Source organism: Salvelinus sp. IW2-2015, linkage group LG4q.1:29 (assembly GCF_002910315.2).
Source record: "Salvelinus sp. IW2-2015 linkage group LG4q.1:29, ASM291031v2, whole genome shotgun sequence".
Classification (NCBI taxonomy): domain Eukaryota; kingdom Metazoa; phylum Chordata; class Actinopteri; order Salmoniformes; family Salmonidae; genus Salvelinus; species Salvelinus sp. IW2-2015.
In genome coordinates this window covers 69947078-69966693 of record NC_036842.1, presented here as the reverse complement: position 1 = coordinate 69966693, position 19616 = coordinate 69947078, and the positions used below count along the sequence as shown (strand labels likewise).

General features: G+C 44.1%; 1 pseudogene; it reads right to left on the bottom strand.

The window, feature by feature from the left end:
* Nucleotides 1-19616, bottom strand: part of LOC111962447 (furin-like) — a 260162-nt pseudogene that overhangs the window by 213521 nt on the left and 27025 nt on the right.

Below are 19616 nucleotides of genomic sequence, written 5' to 3'. Positions count from 1 at the left end.
ACGCAACCCCAACGAACACAGTGAAAAAACAAACTACTAAATAGACTCTTAATTAGAGGAAACGCAAAACACTGCCTCTAATTAAGAGCCATAACATGGCCAACCTAAACAACATAGAAACACACAACATAGAATGCCACCCAAAACTCAGCGCCTGACCATCACACACATACAAAACACAGAAACAGGTCAGGAACGTGACAGAACCCCCTCAAGGTGCGAACGCCGGGCGCACCAGCACAAAGTCCAGGGGAGGGTCTGGTGGGATCTGACCACGGTGGTGGCTCAGGCTCCGGACGCTGTCCCACACCACCATAGTCACTCCCCGTTCTGTATCCCCTCCCAATTGACCACCCTCCAACTAAACCACCTAATGAAGGGGCAGCACCGGGATAAGGGGCAGACGGGATAAGGGGCAGCACGAAAGCACGGGATAAGGGCGGCAGGCTCCTCTGGCTGAGGGAACTCTGGTCGTCTGAGGACTCTGGCAAGTCTGAGGGACTCTGGCAGGTCCTGGCTGAGCGATGGCTGTAGGTGACCTCTGGCATTAGACTGGCGTCCCTGGCTGAGGGAACTCTGGCAGGTTCCTGCTGAGGGCTCGGAGGTTCGCACGGACTCTTGGCAGGTCCGGGCTGAGGGACTCTGCATCGGGCTAGGCTCTGGAGGTTCCGGTGAGGGACTCTGGCCAGGTCCGGGCTGAGGGAAGGCTCTGGCTTGATTCCGGTCTGGGAGGCTCGGTTGAACGGTCTGCGGGCTTGGCTGATCCGGTCCTGGCGGAAGGACTGCTGGCTTGATCCGTGTCTTGGCCGGAAGGCTCTGGCTGATCCGGTCTGGCGGAAGCTGCTGGCTGATCCGGTCTGGGGAAGGCTCTAGCGCTCTGTCAAAAAGAGAGAGAGACGGCTCTAGCGAATTCCTGTCCCTGGCGGACGGCTCTGTAGGGGGGGCTCAATGGCAGACGGGCGCTTTGGCAGGCTTCATGGGCAGCGGGTCGCTTTTGGGCAGGCCTCATGGCAGACGGACAGTCAGACGGCGTATGGGCAAGAGGCGGGCAGTTCAAGACGCGCGCTGGGCAGCGGGCAGTTCAGGCGCCGCTTGGGCAGACGGGCCAGTTCAAGGCGCGCTGGGCAGGACGGGCAGTTTCAAAGGCGCCGCTGGCAGACGGGCAGGTTCAAGGCGCCGCTGGGCAGAACGGGCAGTTAAGGCGCCACTGGGCAGACGGCAGACTCTGGCCGGCTCGAGACGTACTGTAGGCCTGGTGCGTGGCACCGGAACTGGAGGTACGCGGGCTAAGGACACGCACCTTCAGGCTAGTGCGGGGAACAACAACAGGGCACACTGACTCCTGCGGTGGCGCACTCCTAGGCCTGGTGCGTGGTACGCGGAACTGGAGTACCGGGGCTGAGGGGCACACAACCTAGGCGAGTGCCGGGGAGAAGGAACAGTGGCGTACAGGGCTCTGGAGACGCACAGGAGGGCTTGGTTGCGGTGGTGCCGGAACTGGAGGCACTGGGCTGGAGACACGCACAATAGGAGAGTGCGTGGAGGAGGAACAGCTCTGGAAGAGCACTGGAGCCCTGGTGCGTGGTGTAGGCACTGGTGGTACTGTAGCTGGGTGGGAAGGTGGCGCCGGGATATACCGGACCGTGAAGGAGAGGACAACGTGCTTCTTGAGCACCGAGCCTCCCGCAAACGCTTACCAGGTTTGAATGGTCCCCGTAAGCTTGCCAGTTGCGCGAGGTGGAATAGCCCGCAATGGCTATGCAGGCGAACCGGGGACACCAAACCCTGTAAGGCTGGTGCCAGTACGCCGGGCTCCGAGGAGACGTACTGGAAAGCGCAGATACGTTGGGCGCTTCCCCATGCACTCGGCTTGCGATTGCACCTGCCCTCCCAGGTGGGCAAGGTGGAATAGCGCACTGGGCTTAAGCAGCGTAACTGGGACACCGTGCGTTCTTCCCGCATAACACGGTGTCCTGCCGCGTACTCCGCTCTTACGGTAATCACACAACGCTCAGGGCGAGTACCGTGGTATGCTACGCCAAACCAACATCTTCTCTCTCTTCGCTCTCCCCCAATATCACAACAACTCATCAAATGTCTCAAAATAATCTCCCTATCCTTTCACTTCCCTCCAATCTGTCCAATAACTCCCCACATTCCCGACTCCGTACCTCAATTTAGCCCACTGCTCCTTCTGGTAAAAGCACGGGGAAACTGGCTCAAATCTCCCAACTTGACCCCAGCATACTCCCCGTGTGCCCCCCCCAAGATTTTTTTGGGGAGCGCTCTCGGGCTTCCAGCCAGCTCGTGCTTGCTAGCTCCCGCTGGCTGCTGCTGCTGCCGCCGTTGCCTGTTGCCACGCTGCTTGGTCCCGGGTTTGGTGGTGGTTCTGTAAAGGTTTTTCTTTCCTGGGTGAAGGAGAGGGACCAAAATGCACGTAGCCAGTGCTCAACATGTTTAATTAATCAAGAACAAGTGAACACTACAAACAACTTCACAAAATAACAAACGTGCAAAACGAATACAGAACCTATCTGGTGCAGAAACACAAACACAGAGACAGGTTAACACCACCCACAACGAACACCAAAGTGAACAAGCCTACCTAAATAGAACTCTTATATGAAAGAACCGGCAAAACACTGCTCTAATTAAGAGCCATACCAGGTCAACCTAAACCAACATAGAAACACAAACAATAGAATGCCACACCAAACTCAGCGCCCTGACCTCACACACATACAAAACACAGAAAACAGTCAGGAACGTGACAGCATGTGACAAATAAAAAATGTGATTTTATTAGATTTTTTGATTTAGCCAGAAGTCCGTTTTTTCCTCTTGTGTTAATGTTTAGTAGTTCTAAGCAATTTCTGTCATAAGTAATAGGAGGAGATGTGATATTGTTAATTTGTGAGATGCCCATCACCCACTCGATTGTCTCCTTGCTTGATTTGTATTTACTTGTCAAGTAGTGTCTCGCTCTCGGCTGGCTTTGATTGGAATTCATTGGTTATTGAGTTAATCTGGCAAGGGATTGCTGTTGGGTGCTAATGAAAGGATGTGCTGCAGAAGGGAGAGAGAGAGAAAAACAAAAAGATAGATAGAATTGAAAAATGCCAATTAGAAATAATAGTCTTAAATAATGCCTAATTGAATAGGGCTATTAATTGCTCAATATTCTTCCTCCGAGACAGTGTGCATGCATATTTCAAAGCATCAAAAACTCCAACAGTATTGATATGCATGAACACGCTGCACACACACGCCGCACACACAGTCTCACACACACAAGTTTACACATACACAGTCACTACACACACACACACAGTCTTCACACTGTCTTTTCACACAAGAGGATAGTTTTGTGTTTATGTCTTCAATCACTTGTTACGACCACTTTATGAAGTACTTCTGATGGACAGGGAACAAGGGAATGATAGTATTGATTCCGTATGCCGTTTCCGTCCCTCTGGTATAGCCCCACTACAAACCAGTATTCCCAGTTAAGTGCCCAGTTCTAGAGCATTGAAACACCTGTAGTCTCCCCAGAACTAACCCTCTGCCAGTAAAGCGCAGGGCAGACAGACACTTATCCAATCAGTAAAGCTAGGGCTTGAAGCAACCTGCAGGGGTTTGATTGTAATTTGGGTTTGATTTAGATTTTTAAGAACTTAAATTGCTCTGTCTTTTTTAACCTTGGTACGGATAATCGTACTGTGATGATGTGAATGAGCTTTAATCAAGGCTCCTTCTCTCTCTCTCCTCTCTGTTTTCTCTCTCTGCTCCTACTCTCTCCCCACTCTCTTTCCCCGTAATTTTCTCGCCTCCCTCCTAGCCACAAATTCTGAGCAGACCTCAGAGCTTACTCAGTCATAAAATAGTGCTGAGTGATTAACTGAATTCTGTTATTTTTTTGTTTTTTTAAGGCCCTGTTTCTGTGTATTCAACAGCTGAGGTGGGTGCTCTGGCTTGTTTTTTCGTACTGTTCCTACCATTGCAGCTTCCTCTTGAGGAGCTCCTGTTCCCAGCTTGTGCGAAGTAAAAAAGTTTATCGCATGTGATCGTTGTGCCACGGAAAGTCCCTGGACAACCCGTATACACTTTCAAGTTCCAACGCATATGAATGAAGCAAGCCATCAGCAGGCAGCCTAGATCTTGATTGCATATTTTGCGGGTTTAGACAGTATGTACTGCTGAAGGGGCAGTAGCCCCTAAATGGCATAAGCTGGCTCATCAACCGTAAAGTTGGGCCCAGGGTTGTAAACAGGGGAAGAACGGTCCAACCCACTTGTTCCACACTGACCTGATGCCAGCTTAGCTTGGTTCTCTGCCGCTGAGCTGGTCTGGTGTCTTGGTTATCGAACAGATCATCTGGAAATAAGCGTGGAAGTTTTTCCAGAGACCATTTGTTGCAACAGAAAGCTTCTCTGCGTTTCTTGATCCGCACTGGGATTCTGTGGATTCCCCATTGAAAACCCAGCCAAGGATAAGCAGCGCCGCCCGTCGCCGCCAAAGTATGCATTCTCTTTTTTTGTTTATTGTCTGCTGAAAAGTGAATCAATGTCACCCAGTGTCTGTTGGATAGCAGGCTGAAACCAGGTTTTCCTGGGTTTGCTGTGACTATATGGGCTGTATTCCTGTTTTTCATGTAGAATTCTCTAGTCCTTACCGTTCCGCTACCATTACATTGTGGCCATCCCCCTGTTTTGTTGAAAGTGGTACTCAGTGATGTGTTGGATTTGGCTCAAACATAATCTTTGTATTCAGGACAAGAAGTTAATTTTGCCAATGTTTTTTGGCCAGATGACTTTAAAGTGCCTTCTTTGCAAACATGGGGATGCATGTTTTGGAAATATTTGTTATTCTCTAGCAGGCTTACCTTCTTTTCACTCTGCATTTAGGTTAGTATTGTGGAGGTAACTAGCAATGTTTGTTGATCCATCCACAGTTTTTTATGCATATCACAACCATTAAACTCTGTTAACGGTTTTAAAAAACCACCAATTGGCCTCATGTGAAGTCCCTGAGCCGTTTTCCTTCCTTCTGGCCACTGAGTAGCGGAATCAATTTCTTGACACTCAGAAATGGGGAAGTCGACACCGTGTCGACTTAATTAATGCATCAATATTATTGGAGTCTGCTCTCCACCAACTAACGTCCAATCATCTTAAAAGTTGAAAAAAATGGGGAAAAGGCAAGCAACAGCAGTGAAAGTCCTGTATGGCAATACTTTGAGAGTTAATGAGAAAGGAAATGCTAAACTTGGCGGTGTGGAATTTGGTGGTTGTTACCTGTCTCTGTGTTTGTGTTCTGCACCAGATAGGTCTGTATCGGTTTTGCACGTTTGTTATTTTGTAAGTTGTTTGTAGTGTTCACTTGTTCTTATAATTAAACATGTTGAGCACTGGCTACGCTGCATTTTGGTCCTCTCCTTCACCCCAGGAAGAAAACCTTTACACATGCGCCAAATAAAACAGGTGTAGACCTTACCATGAAATGCTTACTTTCCAGCCCTTAACCAACAATGCAGTTCAAGAAATCGAGTTATATTTACTAAATTTTAAAAAAGCACAAAAATAACAAAAAAATGACATAACAATAACGAGGCTATATACAGGGGGTACCGGTACCGAGTCAATGTGTGGGGGTACAGGTTAGTCGAGGTAATTTGTAAAGTGACTATGCATAGATAATAAACAGAGAGTAGCAGAAGTGTACAAAAAAAGGATGGGGTCAAGTGTAAATAATTTGGGTGGCCATTTGATTAATTGTTCAGCAGTCTTATGGCTTGGGGGAACAAGCTGTTAAGGAGCCTTTTGGTCCTAGACTTGAGACTTTGACAATTTTTTTAGCCTTCCTCTGACACCGCCTAGTATATTGGTCCTGCATGTCAGGAAGCTTGGCCCCAGTGATGTACTGGGCCGTTTGCATTACCCTCTGTAGCGCCTTACGGTCAGATGCCGAGCAGTTGCCATACCAGGCGGTGATGCAACCGGTCAGGATGCTCTTGATGGTGCAGCTGTAGAACTTTTTGAGGATCTGGAGACCCATGCCAAATCTTTTCAGTCTCCTGAGGGGGAAAAAGTGTTGTTGTGCCCTCTTCACAACTGTCTTGGTGTGTTTGAACCATGATAGTTTGTTGGTAATGTGGACACCAAGGAACTTGAAACTCTCGACCCACTCCACTTCAGCCCCGTCGATGTTAATGGGGGCCTGTTTGGCCTCCTTTTCCTACAGTCCACGATCAGCTCTTTTGTCTTGCTCACATTGAGGGAGAGATTGTTATCCTGGCACCACATTTCCAGGTCTCTGACCTCCCTATAGGCTGTGTCATCGTTGTCTGTTATCAGGCCTACCGCCGTTGTGTCGTCAGCAAACTTAATGATGGTGTTGGAGTCGTGCTTGGCCACGCAGTCGTGGATGAACAGGGAGTACAGGAGAGGACTAAGCACGCACCCCTGAAGGGCCCCTGGATTGAGGATCAGCGTGGCAGATGTGTTGTTGCCTACCCTTACCACCTGGGGGCGGCCTGTCAGGAAGTCCAGGATCCAGTTGCAGAGAGAGGTGTTTAGTTCCAGGGTCCTTAGCTTAGTGATGAGCTTTGTGGGCAGTATGGTGCTGAACGCTGAGCTGTAGTCAATGAACATTTTTCTCACATAGGTGTTCCTTTTGTCCAGGTGGGAAAGGGCAGTGTGGAATGCGATTGATATTGTGTCATATGTGGGGCGGTATGCAAATTGGAGTGGGTCTAGGGTTTCCGGCATGATGGTGTTGATGTGAGCCATGACCAGCCTTTCAAAGCACTTCATGGCTACTGACGCGAGTGCTACGCTGCGGTAATCATTTAGGCAGGTTACCTTCGCTTCCTTGGGCACAGGGACTATGGTGGTCTGCTTGAAACATGTAGGTATTACAGACTCGGTCAGGGAGAGGATGAAAATGTCAGTGAAGACACTTGCCAGTTGGTCCGCGCATGCTTTGAGTACACATCCTGGTAATCCGTCTGCCCCACGGCTTTGTGAATTTTGACCTGTTTAAAGGTCTTGCACACACCGGCTACGGAGAGCGTGAACACAGAACAGCTGGTGCTCTCGTCCAGAACAGCTGGTGCTCTCATGCATTTTTCAGTGTTGCTTGCTTTCGAAGCGAGCATAAAAGGCATTTAGCTCATCTGGTACGCTCGAGTCACTGGCCAGCTCATGGCTGGTTTTCCCTTTGTGGTCCATAATATTTTGCAAGCCCTGCCAAATCCGACGAGCATCAGAGCCGGTGTAGTAGGATTCAATATTAGCCCTGTATTGACGCTTTGCCTGGTTAATGGTTTGTCTAAGGGCATAGCGGGATTTGTTGTCAGCGTCCGGACTACTGTCCCGCTCATTGAAAGCGGCAGCTCTAGCCTTTTAGCTCAGTGCGGATGTTGCCAGTAATTCATGGCTTCTGGTTGGGAAATGTACGTAAGGTCACTGTGGGGACAATGTCGTCGATGCACGTATTGATGAAGCTGGTGACTGAGGTGGTATACTCCTCAATGCCATTGGATGAATCCCGGATCATATTCCAGTCTGGGCTAGCAAAACAGTCCTCAAGACAGAAGCTGCATGGACGGCAACATAAAGAAGGCAGAAGATAAGCCTAAATTAATTTTGCAAACCGCTCTGAAAATCCTATTTTCGGGGAGGAGAGGGTGAAGGAAGGTTTGGGAGTTCAGAACCTCCTATGCATTTATTCCCACGGAAGAATCCAGACGGCTGTTCAGTGGTGTGTGTGTAGTGAATACCTGCAAATAGAGTGAAGTCTACTGCGGAACGACTGAACTGTGAGGGAAAAGACGAAGGAGTAGTAGGACTACTAACTGGCAATAACAAAGCACATAGCCGGGGTGTCCAGAGAAATATATACTAATGATCAACATGTGTGGGCGTGTGAGGATCAAATTCCAATTGACTCAAACACACGAACAGCCGCACACACAAAGTCTCCCTCTCTCCCGCTCTCTCCACAAAGCGAGGGATATGGAAAGAGGCTGAGGCTCAAAAGAGAACAGGACACTAGACAGGTTAGTCTCAGACTAACCTGCTTGTTTCTTTTCCCCAATTACAATCATACTTCCCCTGTAATCCTAAAATAACTCTTTCCTAGGCTGCTCCAGATAGAACCCAGAGTAAACAGACTGACTGGCAAAACCCTCCCCTGGAGAGCCAGACTGCCCAGCTGTGTGTTGGGCAGAGGCACGTACACTACCACACACAGACACAGACACACACACATATGCATGGTATGGTATGCCCCAATTAACTAGAAGAAGTGCAGGCTTTAGCTTCCAGCTATCAGCTGAACTCAAGGGATGGACGAGCCATGACATGCACTCTCAAAACATGAGGGCTTATAGGCTGTCTTTGTGTCTTGTTGTGCATTGAAGCCTGTTGAGCAGGTTGTCACTGACAATAGAACAGCTTCAACTGACCACAGATGCAGGGCATAGACAGGTCATATACTCTGACTGACTAGAGAGGCTCCACAGAGTCCACTGCTGTGCTACTCACATTGCCGTGGTTTATGAAACCATGTTTCCTGGCGATGCGGTCAGCCTCTTGTGGTCCTCCCTCTATGTGGACCGCCCAGGTGTTAGTGTAGACCTCCGCGGCAGCGGTCTGTTCAGCAGTCAACTCCAGTGCTACGGACAGGAGACCGAGGAGAGTCCAAAGCTGCAGCAGGACCAGCCTGGCATCCATGAAAAGGAGGAGGGGCACCGGACAGAGGCACTCCGTCCGTCTGTCTGGGGTGGAGAAGTCTCACTGCTCACCAGTCACAGCCCTGAGCTCCCTCACAGCAGCCAAGTAGAACAGTGACCTGGAGAAAAAGAGGACAAAAAAACACACATTTGCATACACACACACAGGTACAGTTGAAGTCGGAAGTTTACATACACTTATGTTGGAGTCATTAAAACTCATTTTTCAACCACTCCACAAATTTCTTGTTAACAAACTACAGTTTTGGCAAGTAGGTTAGGACATCTACTTTGTGCATGACACAAGTAATTTTTCCAAATATTGTTTACAGACAAATTACTTCACTTAGAGTGAATTATATCACAATTCCAGTGGGTCAGACGTTTACATACACTAAGTTGACTGTGCCTTTAAACAGCTTGGAAAATTCCAGAAAATTATGTCATGGCTTTAGAAGCTTCTGATAGGCTAATTGACATTATTTGAGTCAATTGGAGGTGTACCTGTGGATGTATTTCAAGACCTACCTTCAAACTCAGTACCTCTTTGCTTGACATCATGGGAAAATCAAAAGAAATCAGCCAAGACCTCAGAAAAAAAATTGTAGACCTCCACAAGTCTGGTTCATCCTTGGGAGCAATTTCCAAACGTCTGAAGGTACCACGTTAATTTGTACAAACAATAGTACGCAAGTAGAAACACCATGGGACCACGTAGCCGTCATACCGCTCAGGAAGGAGAAGCGTTCTGTCTCCTAGAGATGAACATACTTTGGTGCGAAAAGTGCAAATCAATCCAAGAACAACAGCAAAGGACCTTGTGAAGACTGGAGGAAACAGTAAAACAGTAAAATCCACAGTAAAATGAGTTCTATATCGACATAACCTGAAAGGCTGCTCAGCAAGGAAGAAGCCACTGCTCCAAAACCGCCAAAAAAAGCCAGACTACGGTTTGCAACTGAACATGGGGACAAAGATCGTACTTTTTGGAGAAATGTCCTCTGGTCTGATGAAACAAAATAGAACTGTTTGGCCATAATGACCATCATTATGTTTGGAGGCAAAAGGGGGAGGCTTGCAAGCCGAAGAACACAATCCCAACTGTGAAGCACGGGGGTGGCAGCATCATGTTGTGGGGGTGCTTTGCTGCAGGAGGGTCTGGTGCATTTCACAAAATAGATAGCATCATGAGGGAGGAAAATTATGTGGATATATTGAAGCAACATCTCAAGACATTAGTCAGGAAGTTAAAGCTTGGTCGCAAATGGGTCTTCCGAATGGACAATGACCCCAAGCATACTTCCAAAGTTGTGGCAAAATGGCTTAAGGACAACAAAGTCAAGGTATTGGAGTGGCCATCACAAAGCCCTGACCTCAATCCTATAGAAAATGTGTTGGCAGAATTTAAAAAGCGTGTGCGAGCAAGGAGGCCTATAAACCTGACTCAGTTACACCAGCTCTGTCAGGAGGAATGGGCCAAAATTCACCCAACTTATTGTGGGAAGCTTGTGGAAGGCTACCCGAAACGTTTGACCCAAGTTAAACAATTTAAAGGCAATGCTACCAAATACTAATTGAGTGCATTCAAACTTCTGGGCCACTGGTAATGTGATGAAAGAAATAAAAGCTGAAATAAATCATTCTCTCTACTATTATTCTGACATTTCACATTCTTAAAATAAAGTGGTGATCCTAACTGACCTAAGACAGGGATTTTTTACTAGGATTAAATATCAGGAATTGTGAAAAACTGAGTTTAAATGTATTTGGCTAAGGTGTATGTAATCTTCCGACTTCAACTGTACTTGCTCACTCAATGTGCACACCCCCACATGCCACAGCACAGAGCAAAAATAGGCAACCACAGACCACAGCATGCATAGAAAGAATTTGCTTTCTTCCAACACAGTTTCTCCTTCGAGAGAGACAGAAACAGAGGCTCTATTTGACAGCTTTCTCTTGCTAAAAGAAGAGGCTACAACAGCATCAGGGACTTCTTCAAAAGTGTTTGTGCTGTACTTAAAAACACCAGAAATATTACTCATCTAAAAAACAAGTCGAGCCGTAATTGAATTTAGAGAGTGTTTAAGATGAGGGCGAAAGAACAGGATCAAGAGAGTAGGTTGGCTTGCGAGAGAAGTCCTACTGTGCGAAGGCAGGCAGCTTGGGTTGTTCTGTTTTTTTGTTGTTGTTCAGGCTTAGTTGTGATCTGTCATATGGGGGAGAGTTAAGCTGTGATTTGTGCCGAGGCTGCACTATCTAAAAACAGAGTGGGTAAAGCTCTAACTCCCCTGAGAGCCCTCACTCTGTCCAGGCATCATAGATGGGCTTTCAGTTAGACACAGACAGCCTAATGAGAATAGAGACTCAGGAAGCCCCCGAGGCATAGCTTACGGAGATGATGCAGTCTCAGCTGTTCATGTGTCTGCTATGTGCTGTCTGGACCTAGGGCTGGCAATTGCCAGGGACCTCACGATACGATATTATCACTTAGGTGCCGATACGATGTGTATTGCGATTCTCACGATTCTATATGTATTGCGATTTGATACTGTGATCAGCTGATGGGAGGAAGACTTTAAATAGGTCAAAATTCAAGGCAGCGGGCCAGACGGATTACCAGGACATGTACTGAGAGCATGCGTGGACAAACTGGAAAGTGTCTTCACGGACATTTTCAACCTCTCCCTGACCGAGTCTGTAATGCCTACATGTTTAAAGCAGACCACCATAGTCCCTGTACCCAAGAAAGCGAAGGTAACCTGACAAAATGACTACCACACCGCAGCACAGCTTTGAAAGGCTGGTCATGGCTCAAAACAACACCATAATCCCGGACACCCTAGAGCCACTCCAATTTGCATACCGCCCCAACAGGTACACAGATGCCCACAAAGCTCATCACTAAGCTAAGGACACTGAGACTAAACACCTCCCTCTACAACTGGATCCTGGACTTCCTGATGGGCCACCCCCAGGTGGTAAGGGTAGGCAACAACACATCTGCCACGCTGATTCTCAACACTGGGGCCCCTCAGGGATGTGTGCTTAGTCCCCTCCTGTACTCCCTGTTCACCCACGATTACGTGGCCAAGCACGACTCCAACACCATCATTAAGTTTGCTGACGACACAACAGTGGTAGGCCTGATAACCGACAACGATGACATAGCCTATAGGGAGGTGGTCAGAGACCTGGCAGTGTGGTGCCAGGACAACAACCTCTCCCTCAATGTGAGCAAGACAAATGAGCTGATCATGGACTATAGGAAAAGGAGGGCTGAACAGCCCCCCATTAACATCAACGGACTGAAGTGGAGCGGGTTGAGAGTTCCTCGACTAACCTGTACCCCCGCACATTGACTCGGTACCGGTCCCCCTATATATAGCCTCATTATTGTTATTTTTTACTTTAGTTTACTTAGTAAATATTTTCTTAACTCTATTTGTTAAAACTGCACTTTTGTTCAAGAGGACCGGACCTATTATTTCAATTCCGCCTAAAATGACATACCCAAATCTAACTGCCTGTAGCTCAAGACCTGAAGCAAGGATATGCATATTCTTGATACCACTTGAAAGGAAACAAGTTTGTGGAAATGTGAAATGAATGTAGGATATATAATATAACACATTAGATCTGGTAAAAGATAATACATCTTTGAAATGCAAGAGAAAGGCCATACATTGAGATAGGATTTAGATGTTGTCCACAAGATGGCAGAAGTGTGTGTGCAAAGTTTCAGATTGATCCAGTGAATAATTAGTTCACTACACAATATTTTGTATCAAGTCTGCCAGGAGTTTGCCCAAATGTGCCGAATTGGTCAATTTATACATTTTCAAGTAAATACCTACAGAAAACATACAAAAATGCTATGGTAATAAAAAATGTAAGTTTACATACTCCCAGGAATGTCATACATGATGGATCATTAGCTTCCCTACAGAAAATAGACTAACTTTTACACATCTAAATGGCCGCGTTTGGTGGGTGTGGAGCCGGAGACAGCAGTGGGGTCAAACTGTAGACCCCAGTTCCTAAATTTTAATATAAAAATAGATTTTCTCAAACAAAACTATGCTACATTTTATCTCTGGGACCCTCAGGATGACAAATTAGAGCAAGTTGACTGAATGTAAGTACATTTTTTACCTTCAGAGGTGAATGTATCAAACCAGTTGCCGTGAATAAAGTGTTTTGTTGTTGTACACTATCCTCAAACAATAGCATGGTATTTTTTTCTGTAATAGCTACTGTAAATGGTTACCGCACGTTAGATTAACAAGAATTCAAGCTTTCTGCCCATATAAGACGTGTCTGTGTCCCGGAAAGTTGGCTGTTGTTTACAATGTCCTTCTAGTCACATTATCGCATATTGAGCAACAACTGCCCCGGTTTAGGGACACCAATCCCTTAGAGGTTATTAAGGGCTTGTAAGTAAGSATTTCATGGTAAGGTCTACACCTTTATTATTCGGCACATGTGACAAATACAATTATTGAAATTCTATGTTCCAAACATATTGCTCAACATATGACTTCTGCAGAGGGACAAGAGAGAGCCATGAGAAAATGAGTTTTGATCAGTCATATAAATAAAAGTGCTGAAATTAAATTGGCTCCCTATTTCAAAAGAAGATGGAGAACAAGCTATGAAGGAAAATACTGGAGTTTTGGTGCAGGTACAGCCAACTAGCGCAATTTTTGTTTTTGCCATATTGTCAAAACGATACAATATATCTTCAAAAATAATATCCCAATATGTAACTGTATCGAAATTTTACCCCATCACTACCTGGACCACACATTATTCAAACAGTAGAAGGCAATTTATTTATCATGATTAGTCTTTAGGTGGAGTCACACAACCATTGGTTTACCACAGTCCCAGGGTGATCATTAAAATCTGGATCTGTCAAAAAAACATTTCACTAAACATCAAGGACACTGCGTTCCTTAACTTTAATTGGGAGGATCTATCTGTCTTAGTTCTACTTCATAAGAGGCTGATGATAGGACTGAGTTGCAGGTTCCACTAAGACTATGGCTGGGCGATACAGAGAATTTATAAGATGAATTTGAATGTATGTTTTTGCACGATATTCCAAATGCCTGTATCGCAAGAATCAAGGTTTTGTTATTTTTCATTTTTATGAGCGTTTATGTCCGCTTGTTCTCATGCTGTATTTTTGGTCTCATTTCCTTCGCTCTTCTTTGCTGTGTGCGCCTTCCCATTTACACCAGAGATCTGTATATAATGAGAAGATGCACATCTCTGCCCCAACAATGGGAGTCGTTGTCCCAATGGCGGGAAGGCAGGCTACAAACTTAGGTCCAAAATAAGCACATAGAAACGCATTGGCCTTATTTTGGACAGTTTTAGTGCTTCACCTCTTCCTCTATGGTTTACACATACACCAAGCCCCTACCCCTGCCTCTTACGCCAACAAATTTGAGAGATTACTCTTCCTCTCTGGCAAGCGGTTTCAACTCGCTATTTGCATTTGAGGTTTGGTCCAAAATAATGGGTCATATGGACACCAAACACATGGAGACATTACTTTACTGTAATAGAGGAGAAGTTAACTTTTCTAACAAAACCATTTTTATGTCTCAGCTACTCAAATTGCACGCACAGCAGACACTACTAAAAGGAGAGTGTCAATGAACATTGATTCTGAAAAATGAATGTTCAGTTTGTCGCGCTAACACAGGCTAACACGCTTTTCAAACAGTTTGAGACAGACAGAAGGGTGTGTTCATAACAACTCAAATGTTCAGCCTTTTTAGCTAGCAAAAAGATCCAAATTGGCTAAACTTGAAATATAAAGATTAGCTGGCTAATCACTAGCATGTGGGCTTGAGAGATTGTTGATGAGACCTGTGTTAATTTTCAATAGCCTAATGCCTGCTACAAGAAGTTAGTAATTATTAGTAACTGTGCATCATGCATGGTTCTAGTTACATTTGCAACAGAAAAAGGGCATTTTCATAGTCAGATAGGAAAGCCAGATCAGTGATTATTGCAAAAAAAAGCAGGTTAAACTCTTTTGACAAAATGTTTTAATTATTAGTGGGTCTATGGAAAGCTTTAGCCTATGTAAACTTCACAAGCCCAGAATTCATTAGATTATCGCTGACTGTTTGAAATGCAGTGTATTTGACCTTTAATTGTACAACGATTATTTAGAGAAAACATTTAAAAAATCAATATATCATGAATCGCCCATAAGTTAGAAAAAAATACAGATATGATTTTTAGGCCATATCGCCCTAACTTGGGCTGACCCCATGTAGTCAACTTGTTGATTGTTTGGTCGATAGGCTGTTGGTTGACATAGATTTCTTCAGTCGAGCAGTAGCAAAAAGCGTTTTTTTCACGGTGTACAAGACACCTGTCTGATTCGTGCCTGTCTGAGTGGACTAAACCACTGTGGAGGCCGTGGAGATGGCACAGTACATCACTCTACGACTGAAATTGTATATGGTTATATTGCATAAGAACAATGGTGCAACACTAGCATAAATAATATTATTTTATAACAAATGCGCTTTCTCCCCTTTGGATAGCGTTGCTGTCCTCAGTTCTGAAACATCAGTGCACCGTTGAATTGGCGTCTTTTCCGAGACCATGTTGCTATGTGCATAATAACAAAGTTACCCAGCATATTGGTGTTGAGAACCATGCAGCGGAGGAAGTTAGGAGATGAGAAAACAGCCCTTGTCTTAATTGTCTAAGAAAAGTGAGGAGAGAGGAAACCCCCACTTAATTAGGTCTATAATCAACAGCTTAACTGTTAAATGTGCCTGGCTTTATACATCATCCATATACTGTATATCTACAGAAATAAGACAGATCCTGCTTGTGTTGCCTGTTTGAGTGTTTGTTTAATAGCCTACTGATTCCGTCAGCACCAAGCCTCACGCAACCACAACATGTCAGATAAACAATTTCACGAATGTGGCTGTTTTTAATATTTGCTATGCTGTAATAAAGGCTTTACACTTTTTTTCATTAGAACAGCCTCTTTTTAATTACTTAAAAAGCATACAATGTGATTTTCTGGATTTTTGTTTTAGATTCCGTCTCTCACAGTTGAAGTGTACCTATGATAAAAATGACAGACCTCTACATGCTTTGTAAGTAGGAAAACCTGCAAAATCGGCAGTGTATCAAATACTTGTTCTTCCCACTGTATATATTATAATAATTTTTTTTTTTTTTTAAGGGGTGGATCAGCTTAATATTGCGGAAAGATTGTTGCTTCCATCAATGTAATTGTCTGCATCATTTCCAATATCTTTTTTTGTGGTAATATATATATCCATATACATAAACATACATACCCATACATACACAGTTGAAGTCGGAAGTTTACATACACTTACGTTGGAGTCATTAAAACTAATTTTTCAACCACTCCACAAATTTCTTGTTAACAAACTATAGTTTTGGCAAGTCGGTTAGGACATCTACTTTGTGCATGACACAAGTAATTTTTCTAACAATTGTTAACAGACAGAGTATTTCACTTATAATTCACTCTATCATAATTCCAGTGGGTCAGAAGTTTACATACACTAAGTTGACTGTGCCTTTAAACAGCTTGGAAAATTCCAGAAAATTATGTCATGGCTTTAGAAGCTTCTGATAGGCTATTTGACATAATTTGAGTCAATTGGAAGTGTACCTGTGGATGTATTTCAAGGCCCACCTTCAAACTCAGTGCCTCCTTGCTTGGCATCATGGGAAAATCTAAAGAAATCAGCCAAGACCTCAGAAAAAATATTGTAGACCTCCACAAGTCTGGTTCATCCTTGGGAGCAATTTCCAAACGCCTGAAGCAACCATGTTCATCTGTACAAACAATAGTACGCAAGTATAAAAACCATGGGACCATGCAGCCGTCATACCGCTCAGGAAGGAGACGCATTCTGTCTCCTAAAGATGAACGTACATTGGTGCGAGAAGTGTAAATCAATCCCTGAACAACAGCAAAGGACCTTGTGAAGATGCTGGAGGAAACAGGTACAAAAGTATCTATATCCACAGTAAAACGAGTCCTATATCGACATAACCTGAAAGGCCGCTCAGCAAGGAAGAAGCCACTGCTCCAAAACCACCATAAAAAAGCCAGACTACGGTTTGCAACTACACATGGGGACAAAGATCGTACTTTTTGGAGAAATGTCCTCTGGTCTGATGAAACAAAAATATAACTGTTTGACCATTTTTTACTGTTTTGAAGTTAAAAAAAGCGGGCGGAAAACGCCTTGCACAAGCGAAGAACCACCAATCCCAACGCGGAAGCACGGGGGTGCAGCATCATGTTGTGGAGGTGCTTTGCTGCAGGAGGGTCTGGTGCATTTCACAAAATAGATGGCATCATGAGGAGGAAAATTATGTGGCTAGTCATTGAAGCAACAGCTCAACACATCAGCTCAGGAAGTTAAAACTGGTCGCAAATGGGTCTTCCAAATGGACAATGACCCCAAGCATACTTCCAAAGTGGGATGGCAAAATGGCTTAAGGACACAAAGTCAAGGTATTTGGAGTGGCCATCACCAAAGCCTGACCTCCAATCTATCAGAAAATGTGTGGCATAACTGAAAAGCGTGTGCGAGCAAGGAGCCTAAAAAAAACCTGACTCAGTTACACCAGCATCTTCAGGAGGAATGGGCCAAAATTCACCCAACTTGTTGTGGGAAGCTTGTGGAAGTCTACCCGAAACGTTTGACCCAAGTTAAACAATTTAAAGGCAATGCTACCAAATACTAATTGAGTGCATTCAAACTTCTGAGCCACTGGTAATGTGATGAAAGAAATAAAAGCTGAAATAAATCATTCTCTCTACTATTATTCTGACATTTCACATTCTTAAAATAAGGTGGTGATCCTAACTGACCTAAGGCAGGGAATTTTTACTAGGATTAAATGTTAGGAATTGTGAAAAACTGAGTATTTGGCAAAGGTGTATGTAAACTTCCTACTTCAACTGTACATATGCATACATAAAGATTCATACATATACACATATAGACATACATACATACACATACCTATATAGATATACATACTTTTTTTTWGAAAATACCATTGATATTCCCCGCAAACCCTACCACCCTTCCCCCAATTGGAGTAAACTAATAACACAACACAAAACAATAACACTTACATGCTGACCAGACCGGACACGTTGCGTGCGCGAGCGTTGCAAAATACATTTAGAAATCCATGTTATTCAATTATTGCACCCACACTGCTCGCGCTCGCCAACGAGCGTCTGTGTTGCCAAGAGCTAAAATAGAAGTCATTCCTATTGCTGACGCAGATCGCGCTGCAAATCCTGCCTCTCCCACGTCCCACTTGCTATCTCCTCATTGGTTATATGTGGGTGATTGAAAGACAAACTGTTTTGCCGGTCGTCGTGGTAATACTATGAAAGTTTAGATGCCAATCACCATATAAGTTCAAAGATGAAAAAGCCTGGAAGGAGGAGAGATGACTAGGAACGATTCGGTTAACCGTTTTATGTGTGGATTAATTGTCGGAGTAGAGGACCTTGTGCATTTCAGGTAAAATAACAACTCAATGTTTATATCCCAGGACAAATTAGCTAGCAACAGCAAGCTAGCTAAATAGAACATATTAGCAAGCTAGCTAGCTAAATTGCCATACATGTTTAATGCTTTTCGACCTGTCCCCAAATTAATGTAATTGGTTCAGAGTTTGTTTTGATATTTTAACATGCGTTTCGTGATCGCGTTTGGTGTAGGGGGACAAAATAAATGTATGCGCGATGGCGCACGATGGTTCACGTGCGCAGCCGGTTTTGGTTCCGTGTTAGGCTTCTACCTTCAGTTTATACATATTATACACATTTTACAGACACAATCTATTTTACAATAGTTATATTTTGTTTGTTTTTAGTCCTTCCTCTATTTTTGATGTGCATCCAGTTTGATTTCTATTTGTAACTGTACTATTTCACTACATTTCTGAACCTATATACATTTTACAGACCCCGTATGTTTTACATTGGTTATCTTGTTATTAGTCCCACCCTTCAGCTCCATTCAACCCTTCCCATCTATCTCTTAACACCATCCATTTTGGATTTCTATTTTCCATATATTTTTCAACTGTGCTGTGATGCTTCACAAAAGTACTGAACCTTTCTACTCTCATAGCTTCTACAGATTGTAAATTAAAGATAAACATTGTTGTTAAAATAATTATTATATTATTAATTGATTGACTATGGCTTTTCAAATCACCCAGTATTGCTATCTGCAGCATTAGTTCTGGGCAAATGCTGCAATTCTTCAGCCACTCCTGGACCTGTGACCAAAAACAAGCTACATATGGACAGTACCAAAATAAATTATCTAATGACTCTGCCTCCTCACAGCAAAATCTGCAGAGCTGGGAAGATTGTATCCCCATATATATAACATTCTATTGGTTGCAATAATTTTGTATAGTAATTTTAATTAAAAAATTCTAAGTTGTTTTGCGTGTCAATTCATAAACCATGTGCCATGGAATGGGTACATCGAAAATCTCTTCCCAACTATTTCGCAATTTATATGGCAAAGCTGTCAATTTTTTGGTCCTTAAATGAAATTGGTATATGTTTTTATTTATCACACTTTTCTTTAACCATTTATGCTCTTTAATGCAGGGCCGACAGACAAGTTCCTTACTTAATTCCCCTTCTACTTGCCTCTTCCATTTTTGTGGTAATGCTGCAATTAGTTTGTTGTAATTTTGGGTAGCGCAGACATTTCCATAAGTCTGTGTTAGCTGCATGTGTGGCATAACTCACCAGTCCTATTTATGATATCATTCACTAAAATTATACATTTTTTTAAACATT